Source organism: Falco peregrinus, chromosome 2, assembly GCF_023634155.1.
Source record: "Falco peregrinus isolate bFalPer1 chromosome 2, bFalPer1.pri, whole genome shotgun sequence".
Lineage (NCBI taxonomy): Eukaryota > Metazoa > Chordata > Aves > Falconiformes > Falconidae > Falco > Falco peregrinus.
Genome location: NC_073722.1, coordinates 82416252 through 82437346, shown reverse-complemented (window position 1 = coordinate 82437346; position 21095 = coordinate 82416252).

Sequence of the window (21095 nt, the reverse complement as noted above, 5' to 3'; positions counted from 1 at the left end):
TAGTAAAATTAAAAAACACAGCATCACTGCTGTAAAATACTTGCTAACAAACTTTTTTCAAGTTTTTTGAGGTTTATGTTATAGAGTAAAGAAAGAGACCATAGTAATGAAAATGAAAGTGCTTACCCTGCAGGAGTCATAGAAAGAAGCAATGTCCTGAAGACACCTAATGCATTTTCAGGTATTTCCTTAACAATAATAGCTAAAGGAAACACAATTACATAAAAGGTTCAATACATATTTGTCAGAAAGTCAGCATTCAGCAAATCTGATTCCAAGTAAATCCTGTATCTGCAGTCACAGTAAAAGATATGTGGTTTCCTACCAGGGAAATTTTTAGTCATATATATGGTATATCATAAATATGATAACAGTTCAGAGCAGTTTCCTGAGAAGACTGAAAAAAAACCCCATGCATTAATAAATTTATGGCTTTGGTACTGTAGTGTGATCAATAGTGACTGCTCAGCCTAGGTCAGGACTTCTAACAACCTTGTAGTGTGACATTAGGCAGCAGAGACTGTGTTTTGTTAGTCAGGAAACTGAAGAGCAGAAGAGACATGCTTTGCCTCCTACACACAGAAAACTTCCCTCTCTAGTAATTATGACCTCAATGAGAAGCATTTTATTCCTTACTACATACATAGTAACTTCTCCAAACTCACCATTTGCAGAAAATTAATACCTGAGAATGCAGTGCATTTTTATGTATGCATATAAAACACAAGATGCCATAGTGATGAAGAGCATATAAATGGCAAGGTATATAAACTTGCTGTATGTCCTGCATGTCCTAACAGTAAGAAATCCTCATATTTTTCAAGATGCAACAAGCTGTATTTGTTCATCACTATGTGTTTAATGAACACCTTCCAGTTAGATTTTTATCAGATTCTACCTAACTGATGAAATCCAGACAGATTCAGCCTAAATTGACCAAAAGATTTGTAATTAAATGTACCATCCAAGACAACCGATATTGCCTAGCAATTGTTTAACACCTAAGGCCCTGGAAAAGATCTTGAAGGGCACTGTGTGAAGAAAAAAAAAGAAAAAGAAAAAAAAGCCTAACCTAACTTCTAGTTCATGGGCTGACTGGAACTTAGGGAGAGCTTCTCCTCTAAGAGAATCCTTACTATTTCCATGACTTCCTCTCTTTCACAAAGTGTCTTGCTTTCCCCTGTCCCCCCAAGGTTAAAACTAAAGTCGTATAAACAGCATGTAGCAAGAGCTAAAACCAATGTCAAAGCAAAACTGTCAAGACAGTTGTTTCATCGAACTGAGATTATTAAAACTTCCTGCTTGGGGGGAAAGGCCTCATTTCAGTGGGAGGGTCACAACTAGTGACATATCAGGCAGCACAGTGATGGCATATGGAGCATTTTAGTTCTGGGTCATTGGGTTCAAATCTGATCTAGCTTTTAGTAGCCAGTAGTAATTACCATCTGTTGACTATTAGTGGCTATGTGAATTGGTCCTCTAAAACCTAGTAAAATTTCCCTTTCACAGATAGACAGTATTCCAGATTTAATTAGGTCCGCCTCCACCTTTTTGTGCCCCTGCAGGATGGCCATCTTTCAAGAAATCATCCACTTTTCCACAGAACTGGGCCCTACGGGAAGGATTCAGACTTATTAGGGAGGATGTGTGCACTGGTGCTTAACATGTGGTACCTGCTGTGCAGACAAAAGGAAACATTCATGCTCCAGGGCTGCCAGTCTGGCCACCTTTTATAAAGTCAGAAATTTTAAAGCTAGAGAGTAGCATGAAAACCATCCCATCAAACCTCCTGCACTTCACATACCATACAACACAATGATCAAATTAGCTCTACACCCTTCAATACTGTTTTGAGCTATAGCATCTATGTTGTGCTTTTCTAGTCTTATTGATCCAAGATAGTATTGATAGAACAGTACTTTCCTAAGCTGATAAAAAAAAAGTGTAACCATTGATAACCTGCACTTCATTTTCAGTCTGAGTTTCTTTAACTGCAGCTTTCAACAAAGTGATTTGCTGCTAAGAGCCAAATATCATCAGAGATCTCTTCTTCAGGTACATGTTAATATGCCTTGATCAACTCCACTGAATTTTTAGTTTCTAAAGGCAAGTGTCTTTCAAGTTTCAAACAATTCCTGGGTGCCTTGAAAAGCATTAAAATGAAACAAAGAAAATTTTCAACTTTCACTCTGAAAACAGATGGTATTTATATTGCCATAATCAGAGAAAATGCCATCTCCTTACTTTATGTCTCCTGCCTTTCATTTTAGGGCTCTTAGGTAAGTATTCTAGCAACATCAATACACTAGAAATTCATTTCACATAATCTTTAAAGCCTGCAAGGTTCTGCAATTCATGTTGCAGGGGCATGTTACAGTCTTAATTCCTAGATACATTAATTGGCGTTTGGCATCTTTAATATTCATCAGATAATTCATCCAAATATATGGACTTTCTCCTGCACTTTTCACCATTTCTCTCTCACTTGAAATCTTACTGGTATTATGGCTTTTCAAAACATACTTCTACACCAATAAGTAAATCTGTATTCATAACAGTATTCTTTGGAACAAAAAAAAATAGTAATTTTGTGTTTCATAGAATCACGGAATAGTTTGGGCTGGAAAAGACCTTAAAGATTATCTAGTTCCAAACCCACTGCCACGGGCAGGGACACCTTCTACTAGACCATCTTGTTCAAAGCCCCATCCAACCTGGCCTTCAGCACTTCCAGGGATGGGGCACCCACAGCTTCCCTGGGCAACCTGCCTCAGTGCCTCACCACCCTCACATATCTAATCTAAATCTACCCTCTTTCAGCTGAAAGCCATTCCCCCTTGTCCTATCACTGCAGGCCCCTGTAAAAAGTCCCTCTCCAGCTTCCTTACTACCCTCCTTTTTGGTACTGGGAGGCTGCTGTAAGGTCTCCCTGGAGCCTTCTCTTCTCCAGGCTGAACACCCCCAACTCTCTCAGCCCGTCTTCACAGGAGAGGTGCTCCAGCCTCTGATCAAGCTTCCCGGACCTCCTCTGGGCTTGCTCCAACAGGTCCATGTCCCTCTTTTGTCGGGGGTTCCAGAGCTGAACGCAGTACTCCAGAGGTGGGGTCTCACGAGAGTCAAGTAGAGGGCGAGAATCACCTCCTTTGACCTGCAGACAACGCGTCTTCTGATGCAGCTCAGGATACGATTGGCTTTCTGGGCTGCAAGTGCACATTGCTGGGTCACACTGAGTTTCTTGTCCACAAGCACTCCTAAGCCTTTCTCCTCAGGGCTGCTCTCAATCCATTCTCCAGCCAGCCTGTATCTGTGCAGGGACTGCCCCGCCCCAACCCACGGGCAGGATCCTTGGACTTGGCCTTGATCAAATTCCTAAAGTTCACATGGACCTACCTCTCAAGCCTGTCAAGGTCCCTCTGGATGGCATCCCTTCCCTCCAGCATGTTGGCTGTCCCACACAGCTTGGTGCCGTTGGCAGACTTGATGAGGGTGCACTCAATCCCACTGGTCCATGTTGCCAACAAAGATGTCAAACAGCGCTGGTCCCAATATTGACCCCCGAGGAATGCCACTCGTCAATGGTCTCCACTTGGACATCGAGCAGCTCTTTGGGTGTGACCATGCAGCCATTTCCTCACCCACCGACCAGTGCCCCTGTCAAATCCCTGTCTCTCCAGTTTAGGGACAAGGACGTCATACAGGACAGTATCAAATGCTTTGCACAAGTCCTAGTAGATGACATCACTCACCCCGCAGCCTACAACACGGAAACTCCATGACAGAATGTGACCAGATTTGTCAGGCACGATTTGGCCTTAGTGAAGCCATATTGGCTATCACCGATTACCTCCTTGTTTTCCATGTGCCTTAGCATTGTTCCCAGAAATATCTGCTCCATGATCTTGCCAGGCACAGAGGTGAAACTCTCTGGCCTGCAGCTACCCAGATATTCCTTATTTCCCTTTTTACAAACAAGGCTTACCTCTCCCCTTTTCCAGTCAGCGGGAACTTCACTCGACTGCCACAGCTTCTCAAATAGGATGGACAGTGCCTTAGCAACTTCATCCACCAGCACCCTCAGGACCTGCAGATGCACCTCATCAAGTCCCATGGGCTTCTACATCTTCATGTTCCTTAGATGGTCTCAAACCTGATCTTCTCCTGCGCTAGGTGATTCTTCATTCTCCCAGCCCCTGTCTCTGCCTTCTGAGGCTTGGGCTGGAGCACTTTGCCAGTAACGACTGAGGCAATAATAGTATCACTGAGTACCTCAGCCTTTTCCGCATGCTGGGCAACCAGGTTTCCTGTTTCCTTCCAGAGAGGGTCCACGTTTTCCCCAGTCTTCCTTTTATCACTGACATACCTATGGAAGCTTTTCTTGCTGCCCTTGACATCCCTGGCCAGGTTTAATTCTATCAGGGCTTTAGCTTTCCTAACCTCATCCCTGGCCGCTCAGACAATTTCTCTGTGTTCTTCCCAGGCTACCTGGTCTTGCTTCCACCCTGTCGGTTTCCTTTTTGTGTTTGAGTTTCTCCAGGAGCTCTCTGTTCATCCATGCAGGATTCCTGGTGGTTTTGCCTGACATCTGCTTTGTTGCAACACATCGCTCCTGAGCTTGGAGGAGGTGATCCTTGAGTATTAACTGGCTTTCTTGGGAACCTTTTCCCTCCAGGACTCTGTCCCATGGTACTCTACCAAGCAGATCCCTGAAGAGGCCAAAATCTGCTCTCCTGAAGTCCAGGGTAGCAAGCTTGCCATGTGCCCTCCTCACTGCACTAAGGACCTTGAACTCCACCATTCCATGGTTGCTGCAGCCAAGGCTGCCCTTGAGCTTCACATTCCCTCCCCCCTCCTCCCTTCCTTGTTGGTGAGATCAAGGTCCAGCATATTACCTCTCCTCATTGGCTCCTCTAATCACTTGGAGAAGGCAGTTATCATCAATGCATTCCAGGAACCTCCTGGATTGCTTATGCCCTGCTGTGTTTTCCCTCCAACAGATATCAGGGAGGTTGAAGTCCCCCATGAGGAACAGGGCTTCTCATCTGAATGTGAAGCTGCTCCTGTCTATAGAGGGCCTCAACTGCTTGGTCTTGCTGGTCGGATGGCCTGTAGCAGACCCCTACTATAATGTCACCTGTCCCTGCCCTCCCTTTAATCCTGAGCCATAAACTCTCTTTCAGCTTCTCTTCCATCCCCAGGTGGAGCGCCACACACTCCAGCTCATCATTGAAATACAGGGTGACACATGCTCTTCATCTCCCATTGCCTGTCCTTCCTAAACAGCCTGTATCCCTCCATTCCAAAGTCCAGTCATAAGAGCCATCCCTGCACATCTCCATGATGCCAGTAAGATCATAGCCCCACAGGTGTTCACATGTCTCTTAACTCCTCTTGTTTATTCCCCATGTTATGTGCATTTGCACAGAGGCATTTAAGTCGGGCCCCTGATGAAGCTTAATGGCTGGAGTGGCTGGAATCACTTTGTGCTGCTCTTCAGGTGTTGTTCTGTGATCTCTCTCCATGCTCTGGGCATCTCTTGCTGGCACTGGCATCGAACTGGTAGGAGTGGGATGGGCTGAGGTTCCCCTGCCCCCAGCAACTTTAGTTTAAAGTCCTCTTCAGCAGCTTGGCAAGTTTATGACCAAAGATGCTCTTCCCCTTCTCTGACAGATGGGCCCCATAAGCCGCCAGTAGACCAGGTTTCTCAAAGTTAGTCCCATGGTCTATGTTTCTTATTCTTTCTCTTTGACTCTTAACATTTCAGTAACTTATACCACAATTATTTTCTGAGATGTATTGTTTAAACAGCTTTTCATCCATTTAATGCGAGTCCCTTTAATTCTTTATGGTTCTATCACAACATCTTCTAGGATTATAAGAGAAAACATCGAAAAATATGATTCTTCTATATACTGATAACTGTGACACAGCCAAATGGAGTCCTCAATGTACATTTTGTCTCTGAGACTCTCCTATATGGATTTTTTTTCAGGAGTCAATGGTTAATAGAACAACAATTGACACCTGTCAGTTGATATAAGCTATCTGAACAATTCTTGCTTTTACCCATAGCAGTAGAACTGTATAGAAGATCCTGTTGTGAGGAGACGGAAGGTTCACCTTCTTGTCTCAGCAGGTTTGAGTCAGGTTCAGCAGTGGACACAGCCTGCTCTTCAGTCCTTATGTTGCAAAGGCCTGGAAAGTATAAGGTACACTTAATGGCTGCTGCTCTAGTAAGGACAATAAGCTGCTGTTTACAGGCTTGCTGTGTTGGATGGTTTGGGAGGAATCCCAGACAGTAAACACAGCCCTACAGTAGCTGAGACCAGTGCCATGCATGATGCTTGATGATTCTGTTCTAACACCAGTCAGTGGTGACTCAGCAGTAACAGACAATTAGATAATTAGTGCTAGTCTCTTCTTTTGCTCGCTGTCTGTCCTCATAGAAAAAAATACACTTACTTATTAAAAAAATACTTATTTCAAAATACCAGTCATGCGAATTATCCCCCAAAGCAAAAAAAAGTCTACAAATTTATTTTCTGAAATAAGTGTTTCTCATTCCTCTTACTTCTCCATCTCTACAACTGACAATTAAGCAGCAGCAAACATTCTTATCATCTCCCTTAATGTTTTGATTCTTTCCACCCCAGCTAGTTATGAGCTACCTACAAGATACCCCACAGACTCTCTTTTAAAACTCTTATTACTCACACTGCAGAAATACCCAACAGCCCAAACTATTTCGATGTGGCCCAGAACCAGACTTTTCCACTGTGATGGCTCTCAACAGAATCCATGGCTTGTGGAGGCTCTGCTTGTGAAAGGTCTCCTCCAGAGCCAGAGAAGTGGAGGGTAAGTTTCCAGGAACTGAGGTGGTCAGAGCTATTGGCACTCTGGAGCAGAGAACTCCTGCCCATAGAGATCTACAACTACCAATTCCAGGTCCTGCTGGCCCCCCCAGCCCATCCTACAGATGAGTGCAGAAACAAGAAATATCTCTGTGTTCCAGGACCACCATATCATTAAAGGTAGGGAAGCTTGTTCTGGTCAGTCCTCTCCTTTGAGGCATTTCATCCCTTGCTGACCCTTCACTGAGCAAGTCTCTGGGAATCTCTGACCCCATGCATCACCCAAAAGAAAGGTGCATCCATCTCCTTTGCCCCCTCCCTCCAACCCCTCATCATGAAAGGGCACAACCATAGCTTGATATAAAAGCTTCATTCCTCTTTCCCAGATAGATTAAGGTCTATTTTTCCAGTCTTCTGGTACCACAGAAATGTGAGAACCCTAAGAATATCACAGGTATGTTCCTCTTCCTTATCTCCCTTCTGAAGCCCTTGATTATCTCTGAATCAAGGTAGTTTATGCCAGGGCTTCTAGTCATCAACAGGACTTTTACCATGCTATTCAGACTCCTATCAGCCCTCTCTGTGCTGCACGTTTTTTATTGCTTCAGGAAAACACTATGCAGACTTTCCGTCCTTTTGCCCTCTGCTGAATGTCTTGTCTGCGCTTCTTAATGTCAGGAACGATGAATTCATCAAAGAAAAAAAAAAGTAAAAACAATCCCATACCCTATGAGTGCTGTTGCTGAGTGTTCCTGAAAAATGCTGATGTGCTCTTCTAACTGATACCTTTTAACTATCATTACCTCTCTGTTTGCTTTCATGTTAGTTTGGAGATAACATTGCTTTGAAGTGTATTAAAAGATGTGCTTTCATGTGTTCCACTATTAAAAACGTGAAGCCTTACATTTAAAGGATGAGGACAACATTCTGAAAACTGTCTGGGGGCTTTGGGGGTATTTGTGTTTATGGCAATTGTTCCTGTCAATGTGTAATGACAGCTAAGTATTTTATACAGTGACTTTCACAACCAGAATCAATCAGGTAGCAGCATGAATACTCAGCAGTACATACTCAGCCATAAATTGATTTACAGGGTCATTACTTTTCTCACTAAGTCAAGGGAGCAGCGCCTGTTAGTGACACCAGGAGATGCTTGACATTCAACTGCTCATAAAATAATAAGACACAGAAACAAGAGTGAATCTTTCAAACTGATCCTAGCAGCTAGTGGGAAATTACATTTAAGGCTAAGCTATTATAACAATTCAAGATTCCAGGGTGACCCTGCTAAAATAGCACAAATAATCTATCTGGAGCTTGTATTATAGAATTAAACTTTCAGTGGCCTAGAATTACCATGGAACTACTTCAAGTTTATGTGTATCTGAAAAAAATCTTTAGGAATAAAAAAGCAGTATCTTACGGCAAACTTTCTTACTATGCATAACTTACCGAAGTAGCAAATTCCATTAAAATTTGTAGCCAGTTTTATAATACTGAAACATCGTTCAATTCCTGTTTTATTTGTTGATAGTTTTCAGGACAAACTTTGTTCTGATACATATAAATAAAGCCATCAATGCTATATCAACTCTGTGTTCTAAGAATTCTTTTAAGCCAAAAATGTTTAAGTGAACTTCCCCTGTTCAACAATGTTCTTGCCACTTAATACCTGTCATCACTGCCCTCAGACTACTAACTTTCCATGTTCCGCCACCAAGTCTATGTTCTGTACTTCAGGTTGAAAGGGGAATCTGTCTCCTGAACATCAAAGGCTGATGTTTCAGAGCTTTTATGTTACTGCATGTGCCTCTTCCGACTCAGCTGAATAAAGGCATTGCACTCAAAGCTCACCTGAATCAGCTTTCACACTGCAACTCTGTAGTAGTATTTTTCCTCTCTTTTGCTAGCCCAACTCCAGTATCTTTTCTCCCATTTTTCCATTGCTTTTCATGTTGTTCCCTTAACTCTATTCAGGACTCACCACTGCTATCAGAATGAGGCAATGGAAACTGTAGGGCACAATGTGGCACATTCTCTCTTGTTGGTTTAATTTTTTGCTTAGTAATTTCTCATGGTAGACAGGTAACTGGCATCATTTAGTTTGAATGCTCAACTATCATTCCTGGCAATGCAGGAATATTTCAAAAATACATTTAAAAAAACCCACCACCAACAACAACAAAACAAAAAAACCCAACAACAAATCTTTTCCTTCTTCAGGAATGAGTTGATACAGGACTTGAATGGATTTTCCAAACAGGTTGTCATTTAGGTGCAAACCACAAACGCTTAGTAAAAGAAGGGGTCCTTCAGCTAGCACCTTTCTCACCACTGACACAGCAGAAGTATGTTGGGATAATCAGCAAGACAGTATAGTTTCCCCAATATTTACCTTCTCTAGTTTTCCGGATAAGTCCAGGCACTTCATTAAAATCCTTATGGTAGTTCCTGTAAAAGAGAAGTAAAAAAGGTTTCACAATGCATTTCTTTTATTTAGATTTTCCTTTAAAACTTCAAGTTTAAACCAGGACCACATACCAAACTCTATTTTTAGTTCCAATTAATCTCATTAAAGGTTACTTGACTGAAGAATTTGAAGGATTCATGTGTTTACTTAGAGGTGTATACCATAGTTAATTTCATGACAGCAGCTATTTATTTGCCTAACGTGTCCAGCTCTTTATGCTGTGTGTAAATAATGTCTTTATAGCTTGTATTTCCTTTCAAGAGCAGGCATCTTTTTTACCTCAGTCACATTTACTGAAAGATTTTTTTATAATTTTGTAGGCATTAAAATCACTAAGATATAGCTGTGTGAACTACGAAATAACAGTCTGTATGAGCTTGTACTGTATATTAGAGTAGCACTGTGGTAGAAAGGCTAATACAAAAAGCTGGAAAAACAATTTAAGCCCCACCTTTGTAATAACAGAATTGCTGCTTTGGACATCTGGAGAGCCAGCTTTAGCCTGTTTAGGAGCCTGGTTGACAGAGGCACCTGAAGCACCTGAAGACGCTTAACCCTTGTGTAAGGACAGAAAAGCCAAAACAATCACTCAGACTTGGCACAGTATTTTAAGCCCCAGATGATAACTGTAGGCCAAGATCAAACATGGAACACGAACCACAAAATGCAGTTGCCCCTCTATGTCCAAGAAATATTTTTCCCTATGAAAACAGCGCCAGGTCAGCCAAAGAAAGTATCCTGCAGCCTCATATGCATACCACCTTTGACGTTGCCCTTGAATAACACAAAAAGCCTGCTGCAGATTGCCGAGAGTTATGTGGGAGAACCGCAGGCAAAACTGAACTTTTTCAAAAAATATTTTACATCTTAGACAAGCAAAAATCATACCGGCAACTCATCCAGGGCTGGCGCAGTTATCTGCTCCTCAGCTTCTTGACTGAAATCAGAGTTCATGTAGGAGTTTTTAGAGATGGAACTGCTGTTGAAGCAATGGATGGCTATAAACTGTTCAGAAGGGACAGGCAAGGAAGGAGAGGTGGTGGGGTAGCCCTGTATGTCAGGGAGTGTTTTGACTGCCGAGAACTTGATGGTAACACCAAAGTCAAATGTTTATGGGTAAGAATCAGGGGGAAGACCAACAAAGCGGATATCCTGGTGGGAGTCTGTTATGGACCACTCAACTGGGATGAAGAGGCAGATGAAACATTCCACAAGCAGCTGGGAGAAGTCTTACAGTTGCTGGCCCTTGTTCTCGTGGGGAACTTCAACTTACCAGATGTCCACTGGAAATACAGCACAGCAGTAGGGAAACGGTCCAGGAGGTTCCTGGAGCATGTGGAAGACAATTCCAGCTGGTGAGTAAGCCAACCAGCGGAGATGCCCCACTGGAACTGCTCTTTACAAACAAGGAAGAACTGGTGGGTGATGTGGTGGTTGGAGGCTGTCTTGGGCACAGCAATCATGAAATGATAGAGTTTTCAGGTCTTGGAGAAGTAAGGAGGGGGTTCAGCAGAACTCTTTTCTTGGAATTCCAGAGAGCAGACTTTGGCCTGTTTAGGAGCCTGGTTGACAGAGTCCCTTGGGAGGCAGTCCTGAAGGGCCAGGGGGTCCAGGAAGGCTGGACATTCTTCAAGAAGGAAATCTTAAAGGCCCAGGAGCAGGCTGTCCCTGTGTGTGGGAAGACGAGCAGGCAGGACAGAAGACTGGCCGGGCTGAACAGAGAGCTTTGGCTGGAGCTCAGGGGAAAAAGGAAAGTTTACCACCTTTGGCAGGCAGCTCAGGAGGACTACAGAGATGATGTGAGGTTATGCAGGGAGAAAATTAGAAAGATGAAAGCCCAGCTAGAACACAGGCTGGCCACTGCTGCAAAAGTTAAAAAAATGTTTTTTCCAAATACATTGGAAACAAAAGGAGGGCCACTCCATCATTTATCAACAGCTCTGGCAAACTGGGGAGGTCCCAGAAGACTGGAGGTTAGGCAGTTTGACACTCATCTATAAGAAGGGCTGGAAGAATGTTCCAGGGAACTACACGGCTGTCAGCTTCACCTCAGTGCCGGGGAAGGTGATGGAGCAGGTCACCCCGAGCGCCATCACACAGCACGTGCAGCACAGCTGGGGGGTCGGGCCCAGCCAGCCTGGGCTGATGAAAGGCAGGTCCTGCTGGATGAACCTGGTCTTGTAAGACAAGGTGACCCACCCAGTAGCTGAGGGAAAGGCTGTGGATGTTGTCCACCCCGACTTCAGTAAAGCCTTTGGCACAGTTCCCCCCAGCATTCTCCTGGAGAGACTGGCTGCTCATGGCTTGGGTGGGTGTATTATTTGTTGGGTAAGAAAACTACCTGGGCAGCCAGGCCCAAGCAGTTGTGGTGAGTGGGGTTACACCCAGCTGGTGGCCGGTCACACGCGGTGTCCCCAGGGCTCCGTGCTGGGGCCTGTTCAGTGTCTTTATGGAGGGCCTGGCTGAGGGGATGGAGCGCACCCTCAGCCAGTTTGCAGATGGCCCCCAGCTGGGCGGGAGTGTTGGTCGGCCTGAGGGCAGGAGGCTCTGCAGAGGGTCTGGGCAGGCTGCACCGATGGGCCGAGGCCACTGTACGAGGTTCCACCAGGCTCAGTGCCGGGCCCTGCCCTTGGGTCACAGCAACCCCCCGCAGCGCTCCAGGCTGGGGGAGAGCGGCTGGGCAGGGCCTGGGGGGAAAGGGCCTGGGGGTGCTGGCTGGCAGCCGGCTGGGCAGGAGCCAGCAGGGTGCCCAGGTGACCGGGAAGGCCGGCAGCGTCCTGGCTGGTGGCTGAAACGGTGTGGCCAGCGGGGCAAGGGCAGTGACCGTCCCCCTGTGCTCGGCACTGGTGAGGCTGCACCTCGGGTACCGAGTTCAGGTTTGGGCCCCTCGCTGCAAGAGGGACAGGGAGGTGCTGGAGCGTGTCCAGGGACGGGCAGCGAGGCTGGTGGGGGGTCTGGAGCACAAGTCTTGTCAGGGGCGGCTGAGGGAACCGGGGTGTTCAGCCTGGAGAAAAGGAGACTGGGGGGGCGCTCATTGCTGCCTACAGCTGCCTGAGAGGGGGTTGTAGGCACGTGGGGGTCGGTCTCTCCTCCCAGGTAACAAGTGACAGGACAAGAAGCAAAAGCCTCAAGTTTTGCCAGGAGAGGTTTATAGTGGACGTTAGGAAGAATTTCTTCACTGCAAGGGTGGTCAGTCATTGGAACAGGCTGCCCAGGGAGGTGGTGGAATCACCATCCCTGGAGGTATGTGTAGATGTGGTGCTTTGCAGCATGGTTTAGTGGTGGAATCAGCAGTGCTAGGTTAGTGGCTGGATTCCTATGATCTCAGAGGTCTTTTCCAGCTTACACAATTCTATGATTCTATGATTATCTTCCTGACTATATAAATGATCTTTTCTCTCTGTTTCTCCCTAATGGTAAAATAAGGGCAAAATATTTTCCAGGTTTATAAAACCTTTGAGATTTTTATGAAAGGCACTGTGGAAAGTCCTTAAAGGCTATCTAAGTGTGTGTTAATAAAGAGAAAACAAGAGCTGCCAGAATAGGGAAACATGATTATTTTCTTATTTACCAATATATTGTTTTTATGAATACAATCCTCTATCAAGAATCAACTCGCTAATGTGCTAGATGCTGTGCAAAGACAAACTAGAAAAGCAGCTTGTGGCACAGAAGTCCTAAAACTACATATAGGACAAGAGAAAACAGATGGATACTGACAGCGAAAAAGAATGGAATTTTCGAAATACTGAACTTTCAGTTTCCCAGTTAGACATAGAAATGATTCCCTGATGAGACAGAAATAGAATTCTGCTGATCAGGATTAACAATGGTCTTTCTATACCAGCAACATATTTTGTTCAAGGTTTTCTGTAACATAGGAGAAGGGAATTTTAAGGAAGGTAATGAAGCAGCTTTGTGGCTATTTATGACATAATTCTCCAGTGTAGAAAGAGGCATCATAGGTCAATGCATAAGTGTAGCTTTTGAAAACTTAACAAATGGACAGTGAAGGCTGTTACCACAATATAGTTGACACTGATGAAAGAGAAGCCTCTTCTTTGCACTGAATGCTTCTGCTACAAGGAGAATATGATTTTCTTCGGGACTCTATTTTATGTCACAAAACAGAAAGTTTCCGCTTCAGAAAATCTATCTCCCTGCTGAGTGTCATTCCCATTTCCACAAATAAACAAGAACATTTCTTAACCCAGCTAAATGTTCCTGCTACAAGATTACGTGTTTATAACAGCATGTACTGCATGTTACCAATTCATCAAAAAATATGCTCGTCTTCAATGTGAGTCATTTTTAGAGAGCAGAATCTTTTTTTTCAGTTTAAAGTACAAGCCCAGGATTTTACTGCTTTTAAATTCCTAGTTCCCTGTTTCTGCTACCTATTAAGGAAAACGCTGGCTCTCCTATGAGACTCCTCCTTCCTCTACCCCATACACAATCTTAACAAATAGCATATTTCTCCCGAGAATGCAGTTTAACAGGCAAATGTACACAGCTCCACTTTTGAGGGCCCCCCCCCCCCCCCCCCCCCCCCCCTTTGGACTGGATTGTGCTTAGACAATATTGCTGTTATCAATTAGTACTATGACAATTAGCCAAGCACAGGACCTGGGTCTCCTGCAGCAGGTGATGCAGAACTTTCAATTACATCTTTCTGTTTCCCACAGCTCAGCCCCGAATTAATAATACACTTAGGGAACTCTGGTGGCAGGCCAATAGAAATGAAGATATGGATTAGCTGTAGTAATAAAAGCAGGAGAGGAAACTTAAGGCAAACTGTAAAAGAGCCTTAAATATATATGTCATATATCCTGTGAGACAACATTAAGGTATAGGTAGCCTTCATCAAACCAGAATACACTGGAACTTATTTACATATTTGCCTCACAAAGTCTCATAGCTACACTTCCAGGGCTTTCGTGTAGCTCACAAATACCTGTGTGATTAGGTGTTGGTATGCACTCAAAGTAGGCACTGTTTTTTCTGATTTAGCACACAGCTGTTTCTCTGAGCCCTCTTTGCCACAACATCGTTCTCTGCTGCCATGGGTGTCACGGTCCACTCAGTGGACTTGTGATGGTTCATTTACTATGATCTCGAAGCATAAAAAATCAAGGCAACCACGCCAAGGGGTTATGCTACAGTCAAACAGCACAATTTTGTTGTTTGCCTGTAAAGTGGCATGTGATAGGTAGAAAGACAGAAAGTAAAGAAAAGATAAAGTAAAAAGAAAAGGAAAGAGGATTATAGCTACCACCACGGGTCCAAGGTGTCCCTATGGTCCCAGGTCCAGGTTGCATCCTGCTGGTCCTTCCGATCATCATGTTCCTTGGTGGGGAAGATCTCCAAAGTCCGGTTGCTAAGGAGTCATCTTTTATGCCGAGCAATACACGTTGCTCCTCCTTTGGCTCATGAAATGTTGTCAGTCTCTGCCTTCTCGAGCAAGGTTATCACGCATGTTCTGGTTCGTTGTTATGACATCAGTTGTGATTCATCTTCTGGACAGCTGTTATGTGGCCTTACCATAGTTGTTCCTTTCAGTGCCAGGTATCAGGGAGCAGCATAGTACTCCTCGTACCATGCAGTTCTCCTTCAGGGTCACTGGGTCTCGGTGTCCATGAGGACCACATTCCATCTCCAGGTCTCTGTTAGCAATGTTGAGACAATATCATTCTCTTTAGACCGACTCTTACACATGGTTAACCTAGCTTCGATCCCTCAGCCTTCCAGGCCTTGTAAGCCTTCAAGATTTTTGCAGTTTTAGCTGTAGGACATAAACAATTATTTGGAAAAGGGGCACCACTGAATTGTAGCTTTTAGATGTTAGCCAGTTAGTGCACTATATGGTGAGTTCACATAACACCCTCTCTTACAGATCAGAGTCTTCAGGAATCCCATGGGAAAAACTACACAGGAATGGTCAGTCTTATAGGGACACGTCTCAGTTCCATTTGTTGTGGGATCTCTCCCGGCACTGCTGGCAGCCATTGCATTGTTCTGCACCTAAGAAAGGCAGAACTGCTGGATGGAGAAGCAGCAAGATCACAGAAAAATCCTCAGAGCTTGTATCAAAATATGCTTGTTAAAATGCCTTTTTAAAGCAGTTCTTGAAGGCAAGAAGCACATTTAAGAAGGGACAGTTAGCTGTGTGTTGCGAAGTGCACGCCTTCCTAAAGGTACTTAAAGAGACTAACAGGTAAAGGAGGGGGAAAAGAAAATAAAAGGAAATAATTTTGTGTTCTGGAGGAGGGGGAGGGGGGGAAGAACAACTGTTAGATATTTTTACTTCATTACCTTCTCCATAACTCAAAATGTCTAGGTTTGCTGGGCTTCTATGATTTTGACAGATGTAAACATGACAGTGCATCTCTAAGCTCTTGATCAGCCACCAACACCTCCAGTGTGGAATGGGTCTAAATTTTCAGCTTCAAGAACCATTTTATGCCTACTAAGATGTTTATTCCTTTACCACTGTTGCTGTTAAGAAGCTGGAGAAGAGAGGAGCAAGCCAGAAGTAGGGACACACCTTTTTTGTATGTCCTAAATTTATCTGTCCTGCATAGGCATTTGGAGTGGCATCTTTCTCCCACAAAATAGATAATATGAGGTTTAGATTATGCTCTGGGGTAAGACTGAAGCAATACAGTCTAAGTCTATCTTAACCTCCTTATACAACTCTGGAGCTGGTCACTGTTCCTGCAGTTCTTACATCTATTCATGAAGCATGCATGTTTCTTCCATCCTCATCGTGGTTTTTTTTTTTTATCTGTATAGTCTGTATAACATTGGGAAAAGAGACTGTCTTTAGTGGTTCCTCAGTGATGTACTGTCCTCTTAAAAACTGGGCATCTTGGCATCACTGCAATACAGCTCATTAATAGTGAATTCATACCTTTCTTCTTACACAGTCTCACCTCTTCCACAGAATACGGGTTTCGTTCACATAACCACAGTTAGTTATATCAAGTAACTTCTCATTTTCACCCTGTAATGTAAACCCTGGAGCAGCAGATGGCATATGTGAAATGGAAACAAGGGGTGACTCAGTTTAAAAAGAAAAAAGAGAAAGAACTAATTCCCTGTTTGCTCCACTATCTCCTTAGCTACCTACTTCAGCTACAAGACAGAAATGTGCTACCTTGTCATTTCAATTTTTCATACACTGTGCATGTGTTCTGTAACTTAACACCCACTCTTTCTCCTCAGTCTTCTGCCACAGGCATCAGTTTGTAACAAATTCCTGCTTGAAAAATTCACAACAATGAAAAAAAAAATTTAAAAGGATTACTAAAGAGAAATCTGGGCACTGGCATGTTTCTGGATCTTATTTTCCTTTTCTTTGAAGGTAATTTTGTATCACCAGCCAAACTTGACTAAAAGCTGCAGACTTCTTTCCTGCCGTTTATTGTTACTGTTTCCTTCTCTATGCAGATGGCTCCTGCTAGAGGCAATAAATATGTTACTCAGATTACAAAGAACAAGCCAACAAAACATAAATCATTAAGTGCCAAAGACTGCTCAAATAATAAGAAACAGCAACATTTGTTGTTGTACTTGTCCCATTTCTAAATGTTTTCTGGTAAACTGATAGTTCAGACAAACAGCTCTTCCCTCCAGAACAGAATGGAATTGTCCAGGGGAAAAAAAAAATAATAAAAAAAAGAATCAGTCTTTTTCAGAGTTGGTGAAGTCTCATAAATCTACCCCCAAAAAATTATGAATTCAGGAAGAGACCTCTATCTGTCCAGGCAAATCTATTCAGCCCTCAGCAATGTGACAAGCAGTTCTTGATTTTTGTCTTTTGTAGCTAATCCTGGTAAGGATATATTTAACGTGAAACTGAAATTAAACTTCATGACTGCTAAGGAGTGGCTGCATTAAGTGCACTTCAGAAACTGGGGCATCCCTCCTCCTCAATCTGCCAGAGCTAAGCCCTGTGGACTCTCAGACCCAGGAGGTTTCTCCCATCCCAGCCCAATGGATGCAGCTGCTTCTTGTCCCTTCTGCAGGTCTGGCCAGCAGCAAGTTGCAGACACACACAGATACTAACATTGCCTCTCATAGAGACCAGACCAATGCAGGCAGAGCAGTGCCTTTTCCAGCATCCACATCACATAAACCCCATCTCACTCACCTAAACATAAGCACAGATAGCCGAGGCTTGTTCAGCTGATCAGGTTTGGAGTTCACTCATAAAAAGAGACACACTCCTCTTCACTCTCTAGATTCACAGTCACAGATAGCACAGGCTTTAATTCCCTCTAATATCCGTGTTTAAGCCCTGGGCTCCCTACCTGGTCACTAGGTCAGAGCTTGGGTCTTTCCAGGTGCAGGTCATCTACTCACCAGGCAGTCCAGGCTGAAGTTCACTTGTGGATAATATATATTAATATATATATATATATATATAAAATAAATGCACACACAGAGGACTGATGTTCACTGAGGAAAAATATACACATACCCAATCTAAAAGGCACCTGTGGCCCCTTTTCCAGTTGCTGGCAGTTGTACCTCTTACATGCTTCTAACATGTGCATGCACATACACCGTATAGTGAGAAAATGTTCAATAATAGGACTTTCTATTAAGAAGAAAAACCTGCAGTGATCAGGCACCAGGCTCAGCCTGACAAACATACTGACCATCAGCTTGCTGGCAAGTTACTGGCCTCTTCCTCCACATCTCTCCATGCTTGTTCTTCCCCCATCAGCCTTAATCCCTCTCTAGATCACCTCAGCCTGAAGCAGTATTACTGACAAGGTTATACCTAGACATTGTCGGCCTTGTAAAATTGCAGTTTCCAAAATGTCCATAGTGCTCCTCCAAAACTGTGTGTGAAGCATAGCAATCTCTCACTTAACTAGTTGTGAAATCCTGTCCTTCCCTGAGGTGCTATATGTAAATTTGTGAGCCTCTTGCTCTGTTATTTGTGTTTAGCAGTTTCTCATGTGTCCAGCAGTTTCTTGTCATCTGCACAGCTAGCCAAATCCCATGCCAGGGCCTGCACACCTTAACAATGACTACTTGGTGAGGTACTTACCTGCATGCATAAGTTTACCTACATGCCTAGGTTTCACTGTATTCCTTGGTGGCTATTTCCTGTTTACAAAAGAAAATTCAAACGGTTATATGCATAAACCTTTAGAGAAACATTGCAAGACGATTGCAATCATATTTCTACAAAAAACAATATGTTCCTGTTACCTCTCTCCGTGTAGGGGTACCACCATTTAATCAGTGTTATATAGAACATCTTTTCTATGTTTATGCATCTCTGACACAATGCAGACGTAACCTTTAAGAAATTTTAATGTCTGCTGTACTCTGATATCTGTAAACATCCAATCTAAGACCCCAGTAAGCAGAGATCTAAGGTGAGAACTAAGAAGTTCTCTTACTTCTCATAAAGTTCAAATTTACTTGAAGGCAAAAAAAAATGTATATTATAGATATATTTATGTTTGTATGTATCTAGTTTAGCCAGCACCTGTTCATAGCAGACATCATTCTTCCCAAGTTTCCTAATTATTTTAAACATTATGTAAAAGCAACCCTGTGCTAGTTCAGGAGTATACTGTACACTGCCAGGCAGTTACTACCATCTCTTCCTATAGAGGAATTTTAGTTAGGGTTTTGGCAACTTATGTTTTATATTTTACATTTTCTAAGACAGAGACCTTTGTACCAAAATCTGGAAATAATTTTACTATAATTTACAATACATTCACTTTCCTTCATCAGCAATATTCAGCAGCATATTCTGTTTAATTTCACTATTATCTTCGGTCTGTTTTAAATATGACCAAGATTACTGAACTCCTTCAAGTACTTGTTGTGTGAGCCATCTGGTACCTGGACATAAGGAAAAAATAAAGATACACAGGGACATATGCAGCATACAGCAGCATGCACAACTTCCAGTGACAGCCAACTTGTTTCCCTCAGCAGAGATGGGGCAAGATAAGAATTAAGAAGGATATATAATTTGTATGATATTTGTGGTGAAAACACACCTTCAAATCTGCATAACTTTACACCACTTGCAAGGTACACATTTAGCAGTCTATAAAAACAAAATTAGCGAGAAAACCAAGTGTCTGAACACAGAGGCAAAGCCACCAACCAAAAATGTTCCTCTCTTACAGAAGAATATTGGAGCTACAAACTTACCCAGATAATTATGGATTTTAATACTGCTGGAGAGGCTTGGATCGAAATCAGTTACATGCCAACTGAGCTAGGAAACTCCTGAGTCATTTTACAAATCTTCTGTAAACACTGTATATGGTAAAGAGGAAATAAGTGACTTAGTCAAGTGAAAGTTTGTCCTCTGGCTCCAGCCTGTGCACTGATAGTCTGCCTGGAAGGATTTGCCTTTTTTAAATGGTTCGGTTGTGCAGCTCAGAATCCACATACAGAGGAAACAGTTTAATTCTCTGCAGCCTGTTATTGTTTGGGATAATAGTTATGGCATAATACCTCCACAGGTATCTTTTTCTCACTAGGAATGTAGTTACTCTGCTGTACATTGCACATAAAGATGGAAAATGATCTTAAAAGACCATATCATGAAACCTTAACAGTAAAAGTCATTCCAATTTAAAGAAAGTCAAGCATAATTAAACATAATCCCTTCTATACTTTTGATCAATAAAGTTTTTATAACAATAATAAGTGGGGAGTTTTAGCTGAAGAGCCTACTTTCCTTGGTGATAATATCACAAATTCAGTTTTCCAACAGGTGGAACAGACAGTGTCTTTACATTTTCCTGGGTGGTTTTCACCATAAGGAAAGATCAAAGCCAAAAATGTGTCTGCCTTTGTTTAGCTGAAAGCAAGGCAAGTTGCCCTGTTTGTTAGACAAACAAATAAATGTTTCTTGCATTATTAATTTCTTCTATGTACAAACTGCTTTCTTTTCTTTCAAATGCAACAATTATAGTGAATATGAAATAATTTAGTTGGATTATGCCCTCCTTTTAACATTTAAGTTTAGATGTCTTCTTAATGTTGGTACTGAAGATCACTTTTCTGCATGTGAACTGATGAATTCTAAGGAAAAAGGAACTTCAAAGGAAAATCCCAGTGATTGTAATAATACAGTTCATGAATGAATGAATGCAAATGAAGCAGCAGGTGCAAAGACTTCAGGTAAATTTGAACCAGACAGAAAAGATGATCAGAGATCCTCATGTAAGGCACATACACAAAGACAATGACGAACTTTGTATGCAGAATCTCAAGCATGTAAGAAATCTAACAAGCAGTTTGGGGCTAACTTTGCTCCAAGTGGGATATGAACTACTTGTTCTCCTTGATTTTCTGTCACTGTAAACAGAAAAGGCAGGATAACCTGAAATACTACCTATTCCAGACCTTGCTGAAAAAAATGACATTTTATTTTCAGGAAATACTTTCTCTTTCACACAGACATAATACACATACAGAGATACTCAGCTGTCACTGGGCAAGGTAGGCTCTTTTCTGGAAGTGTACCCTGAGAGTGACAGAGTGGCTATGGCTTTGCAATATACACTGCCAGTGCCAGAAAATTTCAGACAGCAAAAGCTGTCTGATGTAGCTCCACTTGTAGTTCCAAAATTCAGCCTACAACCCCTTTCTTTCCATAGAAGCATCTAGCTAGTCCTAGCTTATCCCCCTTGGCATGGAAAAATTAATTGATGTCTACCTGTTAAGAAGTGCAGAGATGGTTCAGCACTCATCCCAAAATTGATACACCATTTGAACCACTTATC